Source organism: Piliocolobus tephrosceles, chromosome 3, assembly GCF_002776525.5.
Source record: "Piliocolobus tephrosceles isolate RC106 chromosome 3, ASM277652v3, whole genome shotgun sequence".
NCBI classification, from domain to species: Eukaryota; Metazoa; Chordata; class Mammalia; order Primates; family Cercopithecidae; genus Piliocolobus; species Piliocolobus tephrosceles.
The window spans coordinates 100,539,259-100,556,271 of record NC_045436.1 but is presented as its reverse complement, the minus strand read 5'-3'; positions in this window follow the sequence as shown (position 1 = coordinate 100,556,271).

The following is a 17,013-nucleotide window of genomic DNA, read 5'->3' as shown; positions in this document are numbered from 1 at the left end:
GGGTAGATTGCAAAAATTTTCTCCCATTCTGTAGGTTGCCTGTTCACTCTGATGGTAGTTTCTTTTGCTGTGCAGAAGCTCTTTAGTTTAATGAGATCCCATTTGTCAATTTTGGCTTTTGCTGCCGTTGCTTTTGGTGTTTTAGACATGAAGTCCTTGCCCGTGCCTATGTCCTGAATGGTACTACCTAGATTTTCTTCTAGGGTTTTTATGGTATTAGGTCTAACATTTAAGTCTCTAATCCATCTTGAATTAATCTTCGTATAAGGAGTAAGGAAAGGATCCAGTTTCAGCTTTCTACTTATGGCTAGCCAATTTTCCCAGCACCATTTATTAAATAGGGAATCCTTTCCCCATTTCTTGTTTTTCTCAGGTTTGTCAAATATCAGATGGTTGTAGATGTGTGGCATTATTTCTGAAGGCTCCGTTCTGTTCCATTGGTCTATATCTCTGTTTTGGTACCAGTACCATGCTGTTTTGGTTACTGTAGCCTTGTAGTATAGTTTGAAGTCAGGTAGCGTGACGCCTCCGGCTTTGTCCTTTTGACTTAGGATTGTCTTGGCAATGCGGGCTCTTTTTTGGTTCCATATGAACTTTAAAGCAGTTTTTTCCAATTCGGTGAAGAAACTCATTGGGAGCTTGATGGGGATGGCATTGAATCTATAAATAACCTTGGGCAGTATAGCCATTTTCACGATATTGATTCTTCCTATCCATGAGCATGGTATGTTCTTGCATTTGTTTGTGTCCTCTTTGATTTCACTGAGCAGTGGTTTGTAGTTCTCCTTGAAGAGGTCGTTTACATCCCTTGTAAGTTGGATTCCTAGGTATTTGATTCTCTTTGAAGCAATTGTGAATGGAAGTTCATTCCTGATTTGGCTCTCTGCTTGTCTGTTACTGGTGTATAAGAATGCTTGTGATTTTTGCACATTAATTTTGTATCCTGAGACTTTGCTGAAGTTGCTTATCAGCTTAAGAAGATTTTGGGCTGAGACGATGGGGTTTTCTAAATACACAATCATGTCATCTGCAAACAGGGACAATTTGACTTCTTCTTTTCCTAACTGAATACCCTTGATTTCTTTCTCTTGCCTGATTGCCCTAGCCAGAACTTCCAACACTATGTTGAATAGGAGTGGTGAGAGAGGGCATCCCTGTCTTGTGCCAGTTTTCAAAGGGAACTTTTCCAGTTTTTGCCCATTCAGTATGATATTAGCTGTGGGTTTGTCATAAATAGCTCTTATTATTTTGAGGTACGTTCCATCAATACCGAATTTGTTGAGCGTTTTTAGCATGAAGGGCTGTTGAATTTTGTCAAAAGCCTTTTCTGCATCTATTGAGATAATCATGTGGTTCTTGTCTTTGGTTCTGTTTATATACTGGATTACGTTTATTGATTTGCGAATGTTGAACCAGCCTTGCATCCCAGGGATGAAGCCCACTTGATCATGGTGGATAAGCTTTTTGATGTGCTGCTGAATCCGGTTTGCCAGTATTTTATTGAGGATTTTTGCACCGATGTTCATCAGGGAGATTGGTCTAAAATTCTCTTTTTTTGTTGTGTCTCTGCCAGGCTTTGGTATCAGGATGATGTTGGCCTCATAAAATGAGTTAGGGAGGATTCCCTCTTTTTCTATTGATTGGAATAGTTTCAGAAGGACTGGTACCAGCTCCTCCTTGTACCTCTGGTAGAGTTCAGCTGTGAATCCATCTGGTCCTGGGCTTTTTTTGGTGGGTAGGCTATTAATTGTTGCCTCAATTTCAGAGGCTGCTATTGGTCTATTCAGGGATTCAACTTCTTCCTGGTTTAGTCTTGGAAGAGTGTACGTGTTCAGGAAATTATCCATTTCTTCTAGATTTTCTAGTTGATTTGCGTAGAGGTGTTTATAGTATTCTCTGATGGTAGTTTGTATTTCTGTGGGGTCGGTGGTGATATCCCCTTTATCATTTTTTATTGCGTCTATTTGATTCCTCTCTCTTTTCTTCTTTATTAGCCTTGCTAGCGGTCTGTCAATTTTGTTGATCTTTTCAAAAAACCAACTCCTGGATTCATTGATTTTTTGGACGGTTTTTTGTGTCTCTATCTCCTTCAGTTCTGCTCTGATCTTAGTTATTTCTTGCCTTCTGCTAGCTTTTGAATGTGTTTGCTCTTGCCTCTCTAGTTCTTTTAATTGTGATGTTAGAGTGTCAATTTTAGATCTTTCCTGCTTTCTCTTGTGGGCACTTAGTGCTATAAATTTCCCTCTACACACTGCTTTAAATGTGTCCCAGAGATTCTGGTATGTTGTATCTTTGTTCTCATTGGATTCAAAGAACATCTTTATTTCTGCTTTCATTTTGTTATGTACCCAGTAGTCATTCAGGAGCAGGTTGTTCAGTTTCCATGTAGTTGAGCGGTTTTGATTGAGTTTCTTAGTCCTGAGTTCTAGTTTGATTGCACTGTGGTCAGAGAGACAGTTTGTTATAATTTCTGTTCTTTTACATTTGCTGAGGACTGCTTTACTTCCAATTATGTGGTCAATTTTGGAATAAGTGTGATGTGGTGCTGAGAAGAATGTATATTCTGTTGACTTGGGGTGGAGAGTTCTATAGATGTCTATTAGGTCCGCTTGGTGCAGAGATGAGTTCAATTCCTGGATATCCTTGTTAACTTTCTGTCTCGTTGATCTGTCTAATGTTGACAGTGGAGTGTTGAAGTCTCCCATTATTATTGTATGGGAGTCTAAGTCTCTTTGTAAGTCTCTAAGGACTTGCTTTATGAATCTGGGTGCTCCTGTATTGGGTGCATATATATTTAGGATAGTTAGCTCTTCCTGTTGGATTGATCCCTTTACCATTATGTAATGGCCTTCTTTGTCTCTTTTGATCTTTGATGGTTTAAAGTCTGTTTTATCAGAGACTAGGATTGCAACCCCTGCTTTTTTTTGTTCTCCATTTGCTTGGTAGATCTTCCTCCATCCTTTTATTTTGAGCCTATGTATGTCTCTGCATGTGAGATGGGTCTCCTGAAGACAGCAGACTGATGGGTCTTGACTCTTTATCCAGTTTGCCAGTCTGTGTCTTTTAATTGGAGCATTTAGTCCATTTACATTTAAGGTTAATATTGTTATGTGTGAACTTGATCCTGCCATTATGATATTAACTGGTTATTTTGCTCATTAGTTGATGCAGTTTCTTCCTAGCCTCGATGGTCTTTACATTTTGGCATGTTTTTGCAATGGCTGGTACCTGTTGTTCCTTTCCATGTTTAGGGCTTCCTTCAGGGTCTCTTGTAAGGCAGGCCTGGTGGTGACAAAATCTCTAAGCATTTGCTTATCTGTAAAGAATTTTATTTCTCCTTCACTTACGAAACTTAGTTTGGCTGGATATGAAATTCTGGGTTTAAAATTCTTTTCTTTAAGAACGTTGAATATTGGCCCCCACTCTCTTCTGGCTTGTAGAGTTTCTGCCGAGAGATCTGCTGTCAGTCTGATGGGCTTCCCTTTGTGGGTAACCCGACCTTTCTCTCTGGCTGCCCTTAAGATTTTTTCCTTCATTTCAACTTTGGTGAATCTGGCAATTATGTGTCTTGGAGTTGCTCTTCTGGAGGAGTATCTTTGTGGCGTTCTCTGTATTTCCTGAATTTGAATGTTGGCCTGCCCTGCTAGGTTGGGGAAGCTCTCCTGGATGATATCCTGTAGAGTGTTTTCCAATTTGGTTCCATTTTCCCCCTCACTTTCAGGCACCCCAATCAGACGTAGATTTGGTCTTTTTACATAATCCCATACTTCTTGCAGGCTTTGTTCATTTCTTTTTCTTCTTTTTTCTTTTGGTTTCTCTTCTTGCTTCATTTCATTCATTAGATCCTCCATCGCTGATACTCTTTCTTCCAGTTGATCGAGTCGGTTACTGAAGCTTGTGCATTTGTCACGTATTTCTCTTGTCATGGTCTTCATCTCTGTCATTTCGTTTATGACCTTCTCTGCATTAATTAGTCTAGCTGTCAATTCTTCCACTCTTTTTTCAAGATTTTTAGTTTCTTTGCGCTGGGTACGTAATTCCTCCTTTAGCTCTGAGAGGTTTGATGGACTGAAGCCTTCTTCTCTCATCTCATCAAAATCATTCTCTGACCAGCTTTGATCCGTTGCTGGCGATGGGCTGTGCTCCTTTGCAGGAGGAGATGCGCTCTTATTTTTTGAATTTCCAGCTTTTCTGCCCTGCGTTTTCCCCATCTTTGTGGTTTTATCTGTCTCTGGTCTTTGATGATGGTGACGTACTGATGGGGTTTTGATATAGGTGTCCTTCCTGTTTGATAGTTTTCCTTCTGACAGTCAGGACCCTCAGCTATAGGTCTGTTGGAGATTGCTTGAGGTCCACTCCAGACCCTGTTTGCCTGGGTATCAGCAGCAGAGGTTGCAGAAGATAGAATATTGCTGAACAGCGAGTGCACCTGTCTGATTCTTGCTTTGGAAGCTTCCTCTCAGGGGTGTACTCCACCCTGTGAGGTGTGGGGTGTCAGACTGCCCCTAGTGGGGGATGTCTCCCAGTTAGGCTACTCAGGGGTCAGTGACCCACTTGAGCAGGCAGACTGCCCCTTCTCAGATCTCAACCTCCGTGTTGGGAGATCCACTGCTCTCTTCAAAGCTGTCAGACAGAGTCGTTCGCGTCTGGACGGGCCTCTGCTGCTTTAGCTGAGCCCTGTCCCCAGAGGCGCAGTCTACAGAGACAGGCAGGTTTCCTTGAGCTGCTGTGAGCTCCACCCAGTTCGAGCTTCCCAGCGGCTTTATTTACCTACTTAAGCCTCAGCGATGGCGGGCGCCCCTCCCCCAGCCTCGCTGCTGCCTTGCGGTTAGATTGTGGCAGACTGCTGTGTTAGCAAGGAGGGAGGCTCCGTGGGCGTGGGACCCTCCCGGCCAGGTGTGGGATATAATCTCCGGTGTGCCGGTGTTACAGCGCAGTATTGGGGTGGGAGTTACCCGATTTTCCAGGTGTTGTGTGTCTCAGTTCCCCTGGCTAGGAAAAGGGACTCCCTTCCTCCTCGCGCTTCCCAGGTGAGGCGATGCCTCGCCCTGCTTCAGCTCTCGCTGGTCGGGCTGCAGCAGCTGACCAGCACCGATTGTCCGGCACTCCCGAGTGAGATGACCCCAGTACCTCAGTTGAAAATGCAGAAATCACCGGTGTTCTGTGTCGCTCGCGCTGGGAGATGGAGACTGAAGCTGTTCCTATTCGGCCATCTTGCTCCGCCCCCCTGGATTATATCTTAAAGCATAAATAAATATTCATAGGTTTATACTAACGTAAATTAATTAATTAATTAATAAGTGGGGAAGAAGAGATAAATCTTCCAGGCAGAATTCCAAATAATGTATGTACATACTCTCCCTGGAGGGTATAGAAGGCAAAACTCTCCGCTCCTCAAGTGTAAGCTGTGCACAGTGACTGCCTTCCAAAGAGTACCATATGGAAAGCCAAGTGGAGGAAGTAACTTCACGGTGGAAAAACCTGACAAAGCCCCACTGCAGCCAGGTAATTAAGGTCAACATCTGCAATGATAAGTCATCTTGATAGTAAGTACTCTGACACGTGAAGTGGTGAAAAATGGTACTTTATCTCTATGGTCTTTCTGGGTGCCAAAATCCTACTATATTAATCTAATCATGAAAAAGATAACCAAATTCCAGTTGAGGGACCTGCTGTAAAATGCCTGACCAGTACTCCTCAAAACTATCAAGGTCATCAAAGTCAAAGAAAGCCTGAGAAATTATCTCAACCAAGAGGAGCCAGCAGACATGACTGTTAAATGTAGCATGGTAACTTCAATGGGATCCTGGAAAGGAAAAAGGACATTAGGTAAAAACTGAGGAAATCTCTGTAAAGTGTGAACTTTGTATCAGTATTAGTCTGCTAATTGTAACAAATGTGCCATCCTAACATAGGATGCTAATAATAGGAGACCGGCTATGGGGTAGATGAGGACCTTCTGTCCTCCCTTTATAATTTTTCTATAAATCTAATATACATCTAAAAAATAAAGTTTATTATTTTACAATACATGTTGCCCTGTGATCTTAGAAAAAGCTGGAAAACACTATCAGCACATGACTAATATTGGAAAACATGATTTCCTATAAATTCACAAGGATGTTTTAGTTGTAAATACACCCCTTAGCATCTAGACAAATGTATCCACTGTATGAAGTTACTAGATATGAAACAAATAGTGAAGGCCTGTTGGGAAAAACAACCTGTGACGAGTTTTATAACGGTTTATTCACTTATGCATTTGGCAAATATTTATGGAGTGCTTCCTATGACCCAAGCACCATGCTAGATAATGGGCAGAAAATAGGAAAAAACCAGACATGGTCACTGCATTCCCAGAAAGTCTGGTCTACTGAATACTAAACTATTTTTTTCTGATAGCTGAGTGGAGGCAATGCCTATCAAGGTGACTTCCAGCTCCAGCAGTAGCAATGTATAGCCAACAGATAGAATCCCAGATATTTTCTGAGTCTTCAGCATGGGGAACAAAGGAAGAAGAAGGTACCCAGGATTTTAAAAACAGTTGCAATACAAATCTAAAATAAAATAAGAAAGGGAGCAAAAAGAAAAAACAAAAAAAACTGCCAGAGGCCAGGCACAGTGATTCCCACCCATAATCCCAGCACTTTGTAGGGCCAAGACGGGAGGATTGCTTGAGCCCAGGAGTTCAAGACCAGCCTGGGAAACATGGCGAGATTTTGTCTCTACTAGAAATAAAAAATATTAGCCAGGCTTGGTGGCACGTGCCTGTAGTCCCTGCTACTAAGGAGGCTGAGGTGGGAGGATTCATTGAGCCCTGGAAGTCAAGGCTGCAGGGAGCCATGATCATGCCATTGTACTCCAGCCTGGGTGACAGAGCAAGACTAAGACCCTGTCTCAAATAAATAAGTACAAAAAAAAAAAAAAAAAAACAACAACCTGCCAGAATGTAGCCCTGTTTTCCTGTTTTTCGCAGATCAGGAGACCATTAGCACTGACTCTGAAGATTGGGCTTCTACATTGAAATGTAGACTTTCTTTCCCTCAGCAGTTTCTAGCATTGGCACAGTACAGAGAAGAACCTGGGACATGGCAGCAGAGCAGAGCTGCAGGTGGAACGCAGCCACAGACCGTTCAGTCAGGATTGAGAGCTGTGGACTCACAGAACTATCTTGTTATAAAGTGTGCAGCAGCCAGAATTTTGTGAAGCATTCAGGAAGGAAGTAGATCCTTCTAATGAAATAAATATATGTTTAATCTTCTGTATATTGACTACATGTGAGACATGCATCTTTACCATGAAAACAGAAATAAAGTTAACACAGGCTTAAAGTCAGGCAGCCTTAAATTAAATGCTGGCTCTTCTACCTTCTAACAAAGCTACCTTGGGTAAGTTGCTTAATTAAACAAACCAAGGCTCGGAAAGGTTAAGCAAGCTGCTTGAATCACACAGCTGAGCTAAGTGAACTTTGAACTCAACTGGGACTCTAACCACTGGCTCTTTCCACTTCCCAAAGCTGCTGTCCTGTGCAGAAAGCCCTGAGAGACTGAGCTGTGTCATCCCGCATGGTCAGTGTGTCCAGCTGCCTGTCCCCAGGAAAAGAATGTCCAGAGTGAGTAAATAGGGCTACACCCCTAATTGGTGAACTAAAGTGCTTATTTCCTTTCCTCAACAAAAATGATTGTCTTTCATTTTGTGATGTGTCATAGAAAAGGGGTCCCCAACCCAAGGGCCACAGACCTGTACCGGTCCGTGGTCTGTTAGGAACCAGGTCACATAGCAGGAACTGAGTTGCAGGCAAGTGGGCATTACTGCCAGAGCTCTGCCTCCTGTCGGATCAGCGGCAGCATTCAATTCTCAGAGCGTGAACCCTATTGTGAATTGTGCATGCAAGTGATCTAGGCTGTGTGTTCCTTATGAGAATCTAATACCTGAGAACAGTTTCATCCCGAAATCATCTCCCCTCCCTCCGTAGGTGGAAATCAGTCCCTGGTGCCAAAAAGGTTGGGGACCGCTGTCATAGAACACTGAAGTCATGGGCCAAATGTATCACAATACTCATGTAAAAAAATAAAAAAGAAAAAGAAAAAGAAAGGAATAATAAAAGCTCAAGGTTATTGTCTAATCACAAAGGCTGAAAATATTTTCTTTTGCATTATTATACTATTTGAACCTATTTGAACCTATGGTACTATTTTGAACCTATTTGAGATTGGTTTTTGGTTTACTTTATTGGTTGACACAGTAGTATTTTTCGTATCCAGGGGTATATTTAAGCTTCTCATTAGTGAGCTGATTAATAAAAGCATGTTTTAGGTAATTTCAGTTTAACCATAACCTTCACATAGAAAGGAGCAGGAGGAGAAAAAGATATAAGCCCTCCTGAAGTGAGAGAAAAAACTTTTGTTCAAAATATTCTGTATAAGGTGAGCTGTACAGAAAAGAAACAACAGTATGGAATAACATTGTATTCCTACAGTGAGTGATAGGGTCAGGAGAACACTTACTTTCACACATAAGGAAAATATATAGTGGGTTTTGAGGTCCTGGGCTGGACTTCATCTTGCTTTCCCAGGTCTTGTTACTAGGCAGTGTATGTGAAAGATTAGTTTTCCATTTAATCAGGGATCACACGTATCCACACACTGAAGGGAATTCATTTGCTATACTTAAGTTTGGGATCAGCACACTTAACCAAATTAAAGGCTCTATGTTGCCCCTCAGGTGTTGTTGTTGATTGCTTGGAAAACCAATATTTCCAGCCCATTTACTTCAAATTCATTCCCTCCAAGGTGTTATTTTGCATGGCCAGCACTCCTGCATTACCCCTGGCACAGCTGTTGATTTCTCTGTAATTAAAATCCTCGTGGGGAGAGCAGAAAGCTGGCCTTTTACATCATTTTCTCATTAGTTTGGTTTTTAATTCCTATTGGATCATTGTTTAGGCTTGTCACAGGGAGACTTTCATTAGAGTCTTTTGGCTGCAATGCTGTTTTAACAGAGCAAATGGAATTTGAAAACCCAAACAAATATCTCTATCATTTTTGATGGATAAAAGAAAGATGCTGCTAAACAAAACAGTCTGTAAAGGATGTTATTTCAGCTGTAATTAATATTTGATCTCCAAGTTTAAGTAAATTCTCTATCATTTCAGTATTTTCACAACTGGTAAGTCAAAATTTTAAGACAGTCAGTTGAGTTTCCTACTAGGTGTAGAACCGAAGTGTCAGAAACTCAAGAATGTGGAGACCCCCTTTGTGTTGTTGACTTTCTTTCATTGATTATGAGTGAATGTTAGCCTTGATTGCAGACCTGGAGATACAAGTGGAAACTGCTATTTGATTTGATGGTCATTATAATCCTGATTTTTGCTACTTTTGACCACAGCTATCTCTTCCTAAATTCAACTTACCAGGCCATATTTGAATGCCTACTTAGATATATATGTGTGTGTGTCTATAAAATACAAATCTACATAGCCACCTCTAAGTTTTCCTCTTTTATAGAGGCCCACTTCTAACTCTGGGTTGATACGTAACTGCTAAATCAGACGGAAGAGAGTAAAGATAGCTGCTTCCCCTCATAATTCTGCTCTGGACTGACCTTTATCACCAAAGTATTTAGGGAAGCCTGGTACCAGGCTTCCACACACAGTTAGATTATGCCAGGGAGCCATAAATAAACTCAAGGTTGCTGACATTATTGCAGACAGCAGGATCAAAAGAGGAAATTGCATTGAAACTAAACCTGATTTCAGATAAAAGAAAACCTTAGCCTTCAAAGTTTTTCTTTTTGTTGACATTAGTTTTACTCAAGTTTCCTCTTACTCTGTCTTTGCCTGCTTATAAACCAGAACGAAGTCCCACAGCTCTGTAGGGTCTTGGAAAGCACATGCATTGTGAAACTATAAAAACTCAATGACTTCCCTCTGACTACATCACAAAATAATCGTGGAGAATTTATCGCTTCGATAAAAGAAGAAAAAATGTATGTTAATAATAGTCTGTGCATCAGAAGCTTGCAAACTCTGCTCTTTAAATGTATTATCGAAACATTACACTCAATCATGGACCAACTAAAAATGACTGTTTGCAATAGAGGGTAAATGCTCCTCTTTGGGTTCTGCTTAATGTTACGACTTGAGCTTCTGTGATTAGTTTCTTTAACACATGCCTGTTCTGAGAAGCTTATGTAATAGTCCTGCTGTTTTGGTTCTAACTTATTAAAAACATTCTGTGACCCTCCATGTTTGCAATATAGATAATGTGGGTGCCTTGAAACATGGGCTGTAAATCTGCAATGTCATGAAACAGATGGTCTCAAATGATGAGAAATGAACAATATACCTTGTTGATTGAGAAACAAAATGAAAACCATCTCACCCCTCCACACCTAGTAATTCCTAGTAAGTAAAAAAAAAAAAAAAAAAAAAAAAAAAACACAGAGATGTAGAATATTATAGATAATTAATGCCAGAAGTGCTCTGTCAGCTAATCCAGTCTGACAGCCTCACTTGAAAGTTAAAGAGACAGAGTGATGAAGTAGGTTGCTTAGGGTCACACAGCAAGTTACAGAGGCTCTTCCTAGATTCCTACTCAAAGTCCTTTTTTTTCTACCATATTTCCTTTGTTTGGCTTCTCTATTCACTGACACAATGTCAAAATCTGTTAGCAAACTTTGACCTGATAGTCATAATTATTTTTCAAATGTTTATTTTTAATGGCCAAAAGTCCAGGCAAATATAAGCTTCAGATTCAAATGGGAAAAGGGATGGTCAGAAGTAAATATGTTCACTCTGCTACATTTTTCTAACTTGCATGAACACTGATCATTTAAAACACTTACATAGAGTTTTACTTTAAAAATAACATTTACTCACTACTAACAACAACATTAAAAATAAAGATCAGCTTATTGTTTTTAGCTGCACTTAACACAACCCATGCCTAATCAAAGGCTATTTTCTTTTGGAAAACAAATCCTGACCAAGTCTAACCAAGGTGCTGAGGAGCAGTAATCATTAGTAACAACCTTGTGAAACTTACGAGGTACCTTTGTTTGCAGGCCTCTGGATGGAGCTAAAAACACTGCTTGCCAGAGCTAAAGGCAATAAAGACTAAATGCCAGAGCTGGTGCAGAAACAGAAATTCTGCCACCCTGCATCCTTTAAAGTAAGAACAAGTCACAAACAACAGAAAAGGAGAAGGGTGGCCTTATCAGAGAGGATGCTGATGGTGGATTTTGTCACATGTGAAATAATGCAAAGGCCTTCCAGAGTAGCCAGCCCTTGCAGAGAAAAAGCAGGATGAAGCCAGCACAGGGCTCTTTGGGGGTGGGGTGAGTCTTCTACATTACAAGTAGTGTTGATGGGAGCCATGAAATGGGACAGTGCTAGTTTCTTACACCATTGTAAACAGTCACGAGCACAACTGCAAGTCTTTGTTGTTTGCTTCGTTTGTTTGTTCTTCTGCCTCTAAGATAGATGTTTGAGATTTCAAAGAACTGTGCATCAGGCCAGTCACAATGGCTCACGTCTATAATCCCAGCCCTTTAGAATGCTAAGGTTTTGGTCCAAGAGACCAGCCTAGTCAACAGAGCAAGATCCCATCTCTACAAAAATAAGATAATTAGACTGAAGTGGTGGTGCACGCCTATAGTCTCAGCTACTTGGGAAGCTGAGGTGGGAGGGCTGCTTGAGTGCAGGAGTTTGGGACTGCAGTGAGCCATGATGGTGCCACTGCACTCCAGCCTGGGTGACAGAGCAAAACCCCATCTCTAAAAATAAAATAAAATAAGAATAGTTGGTCAAAACAGAATCATAGCAAAAAGCTAAAGGCATGGGTTGCTCTAAAAGTAAGTATACAAGTTTAAAGTACAGAAGATATACTCTTGTATCCTTCTAAATGAAGATATAAATCTAACTTGAAAGGTAAAGTTGAGAGTGAGAAGTTTTATTGCTCTGCTCTTGAATTCTGGAGCTTGATTGTTAGAAGAGAAACACTGGAGTGACAATGCAACTTGGACCAAAAGAAAGAGAAAGGACGAGTTAAACTAAGTAAACTTTTTAAAATTCAACCACAGGAATATTCAGTATACAACAGAAAAATGACACTGATGTTATCTAACAATAAACTATGAAGTTTTCATTTCCTGTGTCACTGGACACTGCTCCAGGGATCCATGGGACCTTACAAAGGAGACATACAGTGTTGAGAAGCCTGACTATATTGGAATGATCACTAAGCTGATTGTGCTGAACTGGGAGTCAAAAACCAGGAGTCCCTGCCCAGCTGTTGACCTCGCTAGCTGTGAGTGAAAGCCATTTAGCTTTCTAGGAGCTCTACTTTTTCAAATGTAAGATGAGGGATTGGGTTGGAGAATCCTTAATGTTCTTTCCATTAACAAAACTCTATGATTCACAATGTAAGTAACTCTGTGCACTCTTTCCTTAGATGAGATCGCTCAAGAATAATATTTGGTGAAAATGAAATAGCAGAACAAAAAAGTAACATTTCATGCATTAGACAATATTTAAATCAAGAGAATTTCATTATGGCTTAAATTTAATTGATTTTTTTTTGTAAAGTAGACAGAATTTAGCAAATGCACTTTCAGCAGTGGTAAAACTGTAATACCTTCCCTAGATAATAAAAACTTTGACCATGAGCTTGATCCTAAAAATTCTTTTCTGTTTTCATTTAAATGATAAAAGAGATTTTGCACATTTTCTTCCTCATATAAAACTAAAGGTACAATTTTACATTCAGATAACTCTTCAGACTTTTCAGCAATTCCAGTAGAAAGGATTTAAATATAGCATCCTTTCATACTTCTTACAGACACAATAATAAAAAAAATTGACAATATTGTTCTTTACTTAGAAAAGCCCACAATAATTATACCTTATTATTATACCTCATATTTGCACAATGATTTACATTTTAGAGTACTCACATGCCCATGACTTTACTTAATTCTCACAGTAACCCTGTTAATGGGTATTGTATCCCTATCTTTTAGGTGAGAATACTGAGGTTCAGTGACATTGAGTGACTTCCTGAAGGTCACATAGCTGTAGGTAGCAGTTAGGACAGAACCCATATTTCTCTTGTCTAATCCAGGTCTGCTTCTGTTGCATTCTTCATGGAGTACTATTGTCATAAGAATGTGAGCTCCACAGGGCAGACAGTTTTGTCTCTTGCTCACTCCTCTATCCTTGCTGCCCAGATGAGTATCTAGCTAAGTAGACACTCAATAAGAGTTTGTTAAATGGCTTATTGGTTATTTTAATAGTATAAAAGCAATACATATTTGCATAGATATTTTTTGAAAATGTATGCATTGAAATGATATGCCAATATCCAACCAAACATAATCAGTATTATATTTTTAATAAATTTGCTTTGAATTTTCTTCACTATGCATCTTATTTTAGATTTTAATTTTATGTTGTATTTTGTAGTGACAATGGGATATATTAGGCATATAAATGCATGTATCTACAGGTACACTTTCACAAATCATACTACCAGTAAGTGATAGATCCAGGGTTTAAATGCGGAGTCTGCCTACAGAGTGCTTGCCAGGCAATGAGGGAAGAGCATGCCTGAGAATGAGGGCAACCCAGAATGGGGAGCTGGGGATGGACAGAGAAGCAAGTTCTGCCAGTATTCTTTAACCCCATGTCCAGCTATTCCCGAAGACATTTCCACTTGTAGATAGGGTCACACATGTGTGACATATATTCTGGCTACTCATAGCTTCATTATCTCAACAGCAAAAGACCAGAAACAGCCCAGTTGTCTACCAGCAGAGGACTAGTTAAAAGAAAAAGTATAAACTATTTGTACAATGGATCAACATGACCATTATAAAGAATGAGTCATCTCTACAGTCTAGGAAATTCCTAGTGCAGTTACCAAAAGGAATCCTAGGCTTTTTAAGGATATCTGGATTTTGGAGCACAGGATGCTGAATTCTTCTAAGATCACTGAACATTTTTCCTGGGAAACTAAACTAAAGAAGGCCCCCTTCTTTTGTTTAGCTATTACAAACTGTTTTTCTTTTTATACCTGATGTTCTAGGTAGGCATTGGAATACTGTCTCAACTACAGGGAAACAATCAGAAACCCGTTGCTTATTTCAGTCCACTGGCCAATGCATAGCTACCCTGTGTAAAAGATGTAGTAGCAGAGTTTGTGAAAGCTTCAGCTGATAAGGTTCTATTGTCTCTACCAATGTGATGATTCCCCATAATGTTCAGACTCAGCACTCCTCAGCTAGATACCTTACTTCCTGTGAAATATTGTTACTCTCCCTTTTAAAGATCTCTGTTGGTTGCTATAACACCATGTACCCAGCAGCTCTCATTTTTTTTTGTTTGTTTGTTTTTTGTTTGTTTGTTTTTTGTTTTTTTTTTGAGGTGGAATCTTGCTCTGTCGCCCGGGCTGGAGTGCAGTGGCCGGATCTCAGCTCACTGCAAGCTCCGCCTCCTGGGTTTACGCCATTCTCCTACCTCAGCCTCCCGAGTAGCTGGGACTACAGGCGCCCGCCACCTTACCCGGCTAATTTTTTTGTATTTTTAGTAGAGACGAGGTTTCACCGTGTTAGCCAGGATGGTCTCGATCTCCTGACCTCGTGATCCACCCGTCTCGGCCTCCCAAAGTGCTGGGATGCTCTCATTTTTTAACTTAAGGAAGGAAAATCTCATTATTTATTGTTTGACCTCTGTGGGAGAATTTTCAGGAAACATCCCTGGACAATCCTGATTTAATTTTGTTTGTACCTAAAAATAAGAAATGGAAAATGTTAAGCAGGCTTTCACAGATCTAAATTCACAACTAAAATCTCAGCTTCTACCAAAAAGTTAAATCAGCCAAATGGCTGAATTTTTCATGCCTCTGAGACAGCCAAGTAACAAGAGTTAAAGAGCAAATATTTATACAGACAGTAAGTATGCTTGTAAGGTGGTCTATGATGTGGTAATGCTTTAGAATAAAAGAGATTTCCTGATCTCTGCGGATACTTGCAGAAAAATGAAAACAAATTAAGCTTTTTAATGAGTGGAGACTCATTCAAAGCATAATGATCCAGAATCCTATGATAATGACCTAACTGGCCTATGGTAAACAAGCAGCCTTTACTAAAATAATTGTACCCATCACCTCCCAAATAGGAAAAACTCTGGAGAGATTCAAAGATGCCATCATTAATTGCCAGAGATAAGCCCCTGATCCAGATAAAAAGCATTAGGGAAGATCAGAATGCACATTACTTAAAGATAATGTGGTGTTATAAAACTGTTGTCTGATCATAACAAATTATCTTCTGGAGATTAGCAAAAATGCTTTATTATTTTATTTTACCTAAATTATTACCTAAATAAGTTTACCTAAATTAACATATCAAAATTGGACATGATATTGAAACATCATTACCTGGGTAATTTTAAGAGTCTTGCCAAAGATGTTTCCAGTGTATGTCTTACTTGCCAACAGCCTAATCCTGCCAAGACTGAAAAGAAGGTTCCAAGTCCCTTTGAATACCTTCAACCCCAATCATTCCCATGACTGGACAATAAATATCTTTTAGTTATTGTCTGCTTATTCTCAAGATGGATTGAGGCTTTTTCTTGCTGGAGGAGAAAGCTCTGATGGTAGTGAAAAAGTTATTTGATTTTTTTGTTTGTTTGCTTCTCACATGGGGAAATCTAACCCTTCACTTCAGTGATAGGGCACACATTTCCCTGGGACTGTTCTTAACAAACTTTGCAAAGCCTTAGCTTTTACTAAGAGAAATTTCATCCTCAATCTTCAGAAAAAGTAGAGCAAATAAATGAAATTCTAACACTAAAATAAGCAATGCATCCAGGTGTCTTCAACTTTTTCTGGCCTAAGGTATTTCATGAGCTTTAATGACATTAAAATCAACTCTTTCTGGGATTCATCAGCTTTCACCTTATAAATTAATAAGAGGCCACCCCACATATCTAGGAGTTGCACCTTCAATCTCTATTGCAAGCTAATATGACCAAGTATTGCAATGGATTAATGCATATACCCAGTCTTACCTACAGCAAGTACAAGCGGCCTGCCCATAACATTCACACTAAACAGAACCTAAATAAGATTTGTTCCTCTGAAATAAGACTGCCCACAAACCTTGATAAAAAGACCTTACCAGGTACTATCAACCATAGTACCATGGTACACTCCTAAGGCATTGTCTTTGGATTTATGTTCTCTAATTTAAAAAAATTCAAACCGTCTTATCTGGACAATTGGACATCTGTTTTATCAGGACAACTTAAGCCAAGAATTCTTAAGAATCCTCCAAAGACAGAAAATAGAGCAAGTTTTCTAACCAAAGATCTTTAGATCAAGCTGATGAAAGCAAAAAGTAGACAGCTTCCATCTAAAATTATGAAACAAGTTTATTTCTCTAATATATTTCCTGTCCTCCTTATCCTTCTTCATTGTTAATCTTATTATTGCACTTCAGTGAACCCTAGAAATTACCCAAAAAGGTTTATCCATGTTTTTTACACATATTAATCATTTTCAGAAAGCTAACCTTCTATAGCCTTCCTTTATCACCAAAGGAAAGAGAATCTAATGAAATACTGAATTTGTCACTGCCCTACCTGATCCTGCTAACAAAAATTTAATAGCTGTTCAGTTGAAACACCAGAAGGCCTATTTCCTTTCACAGGTCCCTTCAGGTACATGAATTTCCCTCACTTTATCAAGCCAATATTCAGCTTTAGGGAAATTGGACCCTGACTACAAATCAACACTTCTACTTAAATCTATAATATACAGCCCTGTCAGTGGCACTGACCTTACCAGGGTTAAACGCAAATATTGTGCTATCCTTTCTGGCTGCAGCAGTAGTCAGTCCCTTCTTTCCTTTCCTTCCTTCCTTCCCTTCCTTCCTTTCTTCCTTCCTTCCTTCCTTCCTTCCTTCCTGTCTTCCTTCCTTCCCTCCCTCCCTCCCTTTTCTCTTTCTTTCTTT